This window comes from Balaenoptera ricei, chromosome 2 (assembly GCF_028023285.1).
Source record: "Balaenoptera ricei isolate mBalRic1 chromosome 2, mBalRic1.hap2, whole genome shotgun sequence".
Taxonomy (NCBI): Eukaryota; Metazoa; Chordata; class Mammalia; order Artiodactyla; family Balaenopteridae; genus Balaenoptera; species Balaenoptera ricei.
The window spans coordinates 98,811,781-98,820,253 of record NC_082640.1 but is presented as its reverse complement, the minus strand read 5'-3'; the positions used below and the strand labels follow the sequence as shown (position 1 = coordinate 98,820,253).

Below are 8,473 nucleotides of genomic sequence, written 5' to 3'. Positions count from 1 at the left end.
ATGATATGAAGTCAATGCATCTTATATTACTTGATAAGGGAATAAGAGAGCAAAGAAAACAAAGATGCTACACACACACACACAAACACATCCATAACAAAATAAGGAAAAAATACTCATAACAATTACAGGCTTCTATAACTGGTCATGTGGTTGTACTTGGTATTTACTCCATTACCCATTCTGTATTCCCTATGCCTTCAGCAAGTACCTCAGCTGACTGTAGTTCTTTACTTGGTGGAGTACTCAAACCCTCATTCCTAAAGAGCTAAGGTCATTAGTAATCCTACCTGGATTGAGTTGTTATAGTTTCCACTGACCTTAATTCCAGGGCTTGGTAATACTAAGAGACATCCTAAGGATCTCCTGTATTCCAGATATACTCTTCCTTTCCTCCACATGGATCAGGAGTCCAACTTCCCCTTGGAAGTTATCCACTATCATGCTATTACTATGGATGCTAGTTTTGGCAGAAGCACTGCATGCAGGAAAGGAAAATCCATATCCAGAGTGAGTGTTTATTTCAGTAAGAACAAATTGCTGCCCCTTTCATAATGGATGCCATCTGATGTAATCAACCTGCCACCAGGGAGCTGGATGATCACCCCGGGGAATGGTGCCATACTGGAGGCTCAGTGTTGGTCTCTGCTGTTGATGGATTGGGTACTCACCAGTGGCCATAGCCAGATCACCCTTGGTAAATAGAAATCTATGTCGCTGAACCCATGCATAATCTCCCTCCCTGCCACCATGGCCATTGTGTTCATGAGCCCATTGGGCAATGACAGTGGTGACTGGGGAACGAGGCTGACTGGTACCTACAGAATGAGCTATCCTATCCATTTGCTTATTAAAATTCTCCTTTTATGAAGTCACCCTTTGATAATTATTCACTTGGGACACAAATATCTTCAGGATTTATACTCATTCAGAGAGGTCTATCTCATATTTCTTTCCCAAATTTCCTTGTCACCAGTTTTCCAATCACGTTCCTTCCGTGTTCCTGACCATCCAACCAAACAATTGGCCATGGCCCATAAATCAGTGTAAAATTGCACATCTAGCCATTTCTTCTTCTAATAAAGGTTACCAACCAGGTGCACTGCTCAGAGTTCTGGCCACTGGATTTGCCTTCACCATCGTCCTTCAGAGATATCTCAGAATGGGGCTGTAATGCTGCAGCTGTCCACTTTGGAGTGGTGCCTGCATATTGTGCAGAATCATCTGAAAACCAGGCCCAAGTCTTCTCTTCATCTGCTAATTGATCATAGGGAACCCCCCACAAGCCATAGGTGCAGGCTGAGAGAGAGAAAATAGTGTAGCAGGAGTGGCATGGGCATTTTGGCCACTCCTTCATGTCACTTACCTGTGCTTTCAGAGCTTGCTTGGTCCTGATGATGTATATACCACTTCCATTTGATGATGAAGTGCCCTGAGCATGACCAATTTTATGGCTTGGTGGGTCAAATAATACCCAGTTCATGGTGAGCAGTTCAGGTTGCATGATAAGTTAGTGGCCTATGGGTAAGAGTTCAAGCTCTACTAAGGCCTAGTAGCAGGCCAACAGCTGTTTATCAAAAGGAGAGTAGTTGATGCCAGAGGATTGCAGGGCTTTGCTCTAAAACCCCAAGAGCCTGCATTGCGATTCACCTATAGGGGACTGCCAAAGGCTCCAAACATCAACTGCCAATGACACTTCAAGTCCCATTGGATCTGCTGAATCATATATGGCCCAAGTGGCAGAGCAGCTTGCACAGCAGTCTGGACCTGATGCAGAGTCTTCTCTCGATCTGGGTCCCACTTAAAACCTGAAGCTTTCCAGGTCACTCAGTAAATGGGCTGGAGTAACACTAAAATGAGAAATATGTTGCTTCCAAAATCCAAAGGGGCCCACTAGGCACTGTGTTTCTTTTTTATTTTTATTTTTTAAGTTGTAGGAGGGACCAGAGCAACAGCTTCTCCTTCACCTTCAAAGGGGTATCTCAACGTGCCCCACATTAAGAAATTTCAGAGTAAGGCCCCTGAAACTTTGTTGGGTTTATGTCCTACCATCTGACATGCAGATATCTTACCAATAAGTCTAGAGTCATTGCTACTTCTTGCTCACTAAGTCAAATCAACATAATGTAATCCATTGCAGCATGGAAGGGAAAGGCAATCAAGATCCTTGTGAACTAAATTATGACACAGAGCTGGAGAGCTGATAGGTAGGACAGTGAATGTATATTGCTGGCCTTGCCAGCTGAAAGCAAACTGCTTCTGGTCGTTCTAAGTAACAGGTATGGGGGAAAACCATTTGCCAGATCATTAGCTGCACATCAGGTACTAGGGGATGTGTTAATTTGTTCAAGAAATAAAATCACATCTGGTGCAGCAGCTGCAGTTGGAGTCATGATCTGATTAAGTTTATGATAATCTACAGTTAGGCTGCAAAATGTGTCTGTCTTCTGCATCAGCCGAATAGGCAAGTTGAATGAGGATGTGGTAGGAATCGCTACCCCTGTATTAATGGTGATGTTAATCTCTGCAATCCTTCTAGCAATAGAGTACTGCTTTTGGCTTACCATTTTCCTAGGTAGAGGCAGTTTCAGTGGTTTCCACTTGGCTTTTCCCACCAGAATAGTGCTCACTCCACAGATGAGAGAACCAATGTGGGGGTATTGCCATCCGATGAGTATGTCTATTCAAATTATGCATTTTGGACCTGGGAAAATAATTGCAGGATGAGTTCAGGGTCACACTATGCCTGCCCACTGTGCAGTGGACCTGACCTCCATAATCCTTACTCTGACTAGCAGACCACAGTGATATTTTGGGTCTCCTGGAATTAATATCAGTTCAGAGCTAGTGTCTGTTTAAGTTAGAAAACTCAAGTAGTTCTTTTGGAGTGTGTTGTACCTCTTCACAGGTCACAGTTTGTACCTCACCTTTAGGGGCCTGCTGGGACTTAAGTCTAGTTAGGTCTAGAAGAAAAGAAAGGTGGCAGGGGTGTATCTTGAGGAGAATCAGCATTGTTTTGCATGGCGACTGCCTCAGGGGAGGCCATTACGTCTCCTCAGGCAATCTGGAGTTAATCCTTTCAGGCTGGGTAGAGAGGCTACTTCCACCATGGGTGGAAAGGCCGTTTCCACTGGCAGAGAAGACTCATCAGAATTTAGGGCTCAATGTTTCCACTTCATCAGGGTCTCCCAATATATCCTATTCCAACTTTCACGATCCCATTCCATCCCAATCAAAGTTCTCACTTTAATTGAAGACACCCTTGTATTGTAATTCAGTCAGTTGCAGGATGAGACTTTTGGGTTTGATTTTTCAGAAATTTTAGCCCTCAGCTCTAGGAGATAAGGGTCTCCTTTAGGGAACAGGTAGAAGCTTTCAGGCCATCTGTGAACACTTGAGCTGGGAATTTGAATCCCTGATCTCATCCTTTTCTTTTTAGGAGTATTCAACAGTGATACCTATACAACCAGATCACACCATGAACTATCAACACTCTCTTCAATAGTGGAAATAGAGTCATTAATGTCTTTAAATCTAATCAGACTAGAAAGCCAATTCCAGGAACTCCAGAACAAATTCAGAAAATTCATCCTTAAATTTTATTCTGATAGAACCACTCTCTGTATCAATACTTCACTAATGAATTCTGTGAAACATTCAGTGAAAAATAATACTAACCTTAAATTATTTCAGATAATACAGGAGGAGAAAATATTTCCAAACTAATTTCATGAAGCCATTACAATCCTGATAGGAAAACCTTACAAAGACATTACAAAACAACTATAGAGCATCAGCCCTTATAAACACAGTGCAAAAATCTTTAACAACATATTAGCAAAGAAAATGCAATATTTTCTGAAAGATGATAATGTATCATGGCCAAGTGGTATTTATCCAAGTAATTCAAGATTATTTTAACACTTAAAAGCAATAAATGAAATCCACTATAGTGCCAAATAAAAGAAAATCCTGTGATGTGTTGAATATCATTATTTCAATACATAAAGCCAAAACACATGACCAAATATAAAACCCATTCATGACACAGAAAAAGAAAATCTGCTAGGATGCTTGGAATAAAACACAATTTCTTCATTCTGAGAAATGACACCTATGAAAAATCTGCAACTTACATCATACCTAATATTCTCCCTAAGATTGGGATTTATGCATGATAGCTCTTACCATTTCTATTCAACATTTTTTGGAGGACCTGGCCATCGCAATAAATGAAGAAAAAAGGGGAAAAAAATGCATATGGATTGGAATGGAAAAAAGTTAAACCATCCTATTCAGAGACAATCTGATAGCTTTTTGTAAAAACAACAACAACAAAAAACCCTAAGGTATTAATAACAATAAAAAAAGTTATCAAACTAATAAGGGAGGTTCACAAGACCTGAGGTTTCCAGAACAATATACAAACAATTATATTTCTATATACTAGAAGCAAACAACTGGAAAAGAAAAAACAATTAAATTCCTTTTACCATTGTATAAAACTATTTATAAAGTGCACAGGAATATATTTTTTAAAGTCACACAAAACCTTTATTTTTATTTATTTATTTATTTATTTTTGGCTGCGTTGGGTCTTTGTTGCTGTGTGCAGGCTTTCTCTAGTTGTGGCGAGCGGGGGCTACTCTTCATTGCGGTGCATGAGCTTCTCCTTGTCGTGACTTCTCTTGTTGCACAGCATGGGCTCTAGGTGTGTGGGCTTCGTTAGTTGTGGCACGCGGGCTCAGTGGTTGTGGCTCACGGGCTCTAGAGCACAGGCTTAGTAGTTGTGGCGCATGGATTAGTTGCTCTGCGGCATGTGGGATCTTCCTGGACCAGGGCTCAAACCCAGGTCCTCTGCATTGGCAGGTCGATTCTTAACCACTGCACCACCAGGGAAGCCCCAAAACTGTTTATTTATTTATTTATTTATTAAAGTGAGGGAAGGGGGTGGGGGATGGACTCAGCATTTTCTTTTCTTCTCTCTTTTTTTTAAAAAAAATTATTATTATTTTTAAAATTTTTGGCCGTGTTGGGTCTTCGTTGCGGTGAGCAGGCTTCTCATTGCAGTGAGTTCTCTTGTTGCGGAGCATGGGCTCTAGGTGTGTGGGCTTCAGTAGTTGTGGCTCATGGCTCAGTACTTGTGGCTCACGGGTTCTAGAACACAGGCTCAGTAGTTGTGGTGTGTGGGCTTAGTTGCTCTGCGGCATGTGGGATCTTCCCGGACCAGGGCTCAAACCCATGTCCCCTGCATTGACAGGTGGATTCTTTTTTTTTTTTTTTTTTTAAAAAGACTTTATTCCAACATTTGAAACACCTTGTCCATTAAGAGCGAGTGGGCTTCTTTTTTTTTTTTTATTAATTAATTAATTTATTTATTTTTGGCTGTGTTGGGTCTTCGTTTCTGTGCAAGGGCTTTCTCTAGTTGCGGCCAGCGGGGGCCACTCTTCATCGCGGTGTGTGGGCCTCTCACTATCGCGGCCTCTCTTGTTGCAGAGCGTAGGCTCCAGACGCGCAGGCTCAGTAGTTGTGGCTCACGGGCCCAGTTGCTCCGTGGCATGTGGGATCTTCCCAGACCAGGGCTCGAACCCGTGTCCCCTGCATTGGCAGGCGGATTCTCAACCACTGCACCACCAGGGAAGCCCAGCAGGTGGATTCTTAACCACTGCACCACCAGGGAAGCCCAAAAACCTTTATTTTTAAAACCATGGAACACTGCTGAAAGAAATGAAGAGACATATCTATATCTTGAAAGATGCAATATTTTAAAGATGTCCATTTCTCCAAAATTAATCTATAGGTTGCATATAATCTCAATCAGAATCCCAGCAGACGTTTTTTATATAAATTGATAAACTTGTACAGAAATGTATATGAATATGCAAAGAATCTAGAATTTTCAAAACAATCTTGGGAAAAAGCACAAAAGCTAGAAGTCTGGTACTCATGACTTCAAGACTTACTATAAGTTATATTGATCAAGATAGCATGGCATTGTCATAAAGACAGACAATAGATCAATGGAATAAAATAGAGGGTCCAAGTGAACCCATATTATATAGACTTTCAATAAAGGTGCCAACTCAATTCAATGAGGAAAGGACAGTCTTCTCAACAAATGGTGCTGGGACAATTGAATATTCACAAGAAACAAATAAACAAAAATACACCGCCCCCTTTCTCACACCATACATAAGACTTAATCTGTTACGGATCATAGAGCTAAACATAAAAACTGAATCTACATAGCTTTTAGAAGACAACATACAAGAATATTATCATTACTGTTAAAAACATAAAGAACATGAATAGACAAGCCACAATATAGGAGAAAAGTATTCAAAAACGTATATTCACAAAACATATCTGACAAAGGACTTGTATCCAGCATATATTCAGAATTCCATGACTCAATAATAAAGCAAAATTAATCCAATAAAAATATGGGCAAAAGATGTGAACAAACACGTCACAAATTAAGTTACCAAATGGTCAATAAAGACATGAAAAAGTACTCAGCATGAAAAATGATCAGGGCAATGTAAATTAAAACGATATCACTAAATACCCAGTAAAATGGCTAAAATATAAAAGACTAACAACACAGATTGCAAGGACCTGGAGCAACTGGAACTCTCATACATTGCTGGTAGAACTGTAAAATGGTATAACCATTTTGAAAAAAGGTTTGGCAGTTTCTTTTCAACTGCCTGCTCTTCGACCCAGCATTCCACTCCTAGGTATTTACCTAAGAAAAATGAACACATATGACCACATAAAGACTTAGATGGGGGCTTCCCTGGTGGCGCAGTGGTTGAGAATCTGCCTGCCGATGCAGGGGACACGGGTTCGAGCCCTGGTCTGGGAGGATCCCACATGCCGCGGAGCGACTAGGCCCGTGAGCCACAACCACTGAGCCTGCACGTCTGGAGCCTGTGCTCCGCAACGAGAGAGGCCACGATAGTGAGAGGCCCGCGCACCGTGATGAAGAGTGGCCTCCACTTGCCACGACTAGAGAAAGCCCTGCACAGAAACGAAGACCCAACACAGCCATAAATAAAATAAATAAATAAAAATAAAAAAATAAACAGGAGCTGTTGTTAAAAAAAAAAAGACTTAGATGAAAATGTTCATGGCTGCTTTAACCACAATAGCCAAAAACTGTGCCAAAAACTGTAAGTCCAAATGTACATCTGCAGAAAAATAAACAAACTACTGCATAGCCATAAAACAGAGCACTACTCAACAATAATAATGAATGACTTGTTGATTCACTCAGTAACATGGATAACTCTCCCAAATAATGTGCAGAGAGAAAGAAGGACATATACAAACAGTACATGCTGAATGATTGCATTTATGTTAAGTTTTAGAACAGGCAAAACTTACGTACAGTGAGAAGAAAATCAGAATACTATTTGCCTGGGTTAGGACGAAGGGAATGTGACTGGACTGGGACACAACAAAAATTTCTAGGGAGACAGGAATGCCCCACATTATGATAGAGCTGTGGATTGTGGATTACTCAGTTTTATCCATTTTTCAGAACTGTATATCTAATATTTGTATATTTTAGTATATGAATTTACCTCAACGAAAAAGAAATTAAAATACTACTACTACCACTACTATTATTACTACTACTGCTGCTGCTACTACTACTACTGATAAAGTGGTGGACAGATAATGAATGACAGCATAGAGAAAATAAGAATGGCGGGTGTGGATAATTGTAGCTAATGGGTCCAAGAGATTTCACTATACTATTCTGTTTACTTTTTATGAGTTTTAAATTTCCTATAATAAATACTAAAAATAATTTGATATGCAATACAAATAAGTAACATGACAGTGATTGAAAAACGGGGTTATCCAGTAATCATTTAAGACTCGAATTCTTGTATTTTACCTAAAAAAGTAAATCTAATTGCTCACGTATACATACATGTTTTTAACTTAAAAAATCAATTGGGGCCCGTTGCTCGCCGGCCGGCGGCCTCGCTCGGCCCTCAGCTCCGTGGCGGCGTCGGAAGGCGGCCCGGGCCCTCGCAGGGCCATGGCGGCGGCCGCGGCGCTGCCGGGCGCGGGTGGGCCTCCCGCGAGCGGCGGCGGCGCCGGGGGCGGCGGGTCCCCGCCGGGCGGCTGGGCAATGGAGCGCCTCGAGGGCCGTGAGTTTGAGTACCTGATGAAGAAGCGCTCGGTGACCATCGGGCGAAACTCGTCGCAGGGCTCGGTGGACGTGAGCCTGGGCTACTCGAGCTTCATCTCGCGGCGCCACCTCGAGATCTTCACGCCCCCAGGCGGCGGCGACGGCGGCGGCCAAGGCGGGGCGGCCCCGGAGCCGTCGGCGCAGGCCGGGCCCGACGCGGGCGGCGACTTCTACCTGCGCTGCCTCGGCAAGAATGGCGTGTGCGTGGACTGCGTATTCCAAAGGCGCGGGAGCCGCCGCTGCAGCTGCGGCGCGTTATGAGTG

At 42.4% G+C, this 8,473-nt stretch overlaps 1 pseudogene; it reads right to left on the bottom strand.

The window, feature by feature from the left end:
- Window positions 1–321: 321 nt before the first annotated feature.
- LOC132360100 (uncharacterized) lies at window positions 322–8,058 on the bottom strand (annotated as a pseudogene).
- Window positions 8,059–8,473: the final 415 nt, after the last annotated feature.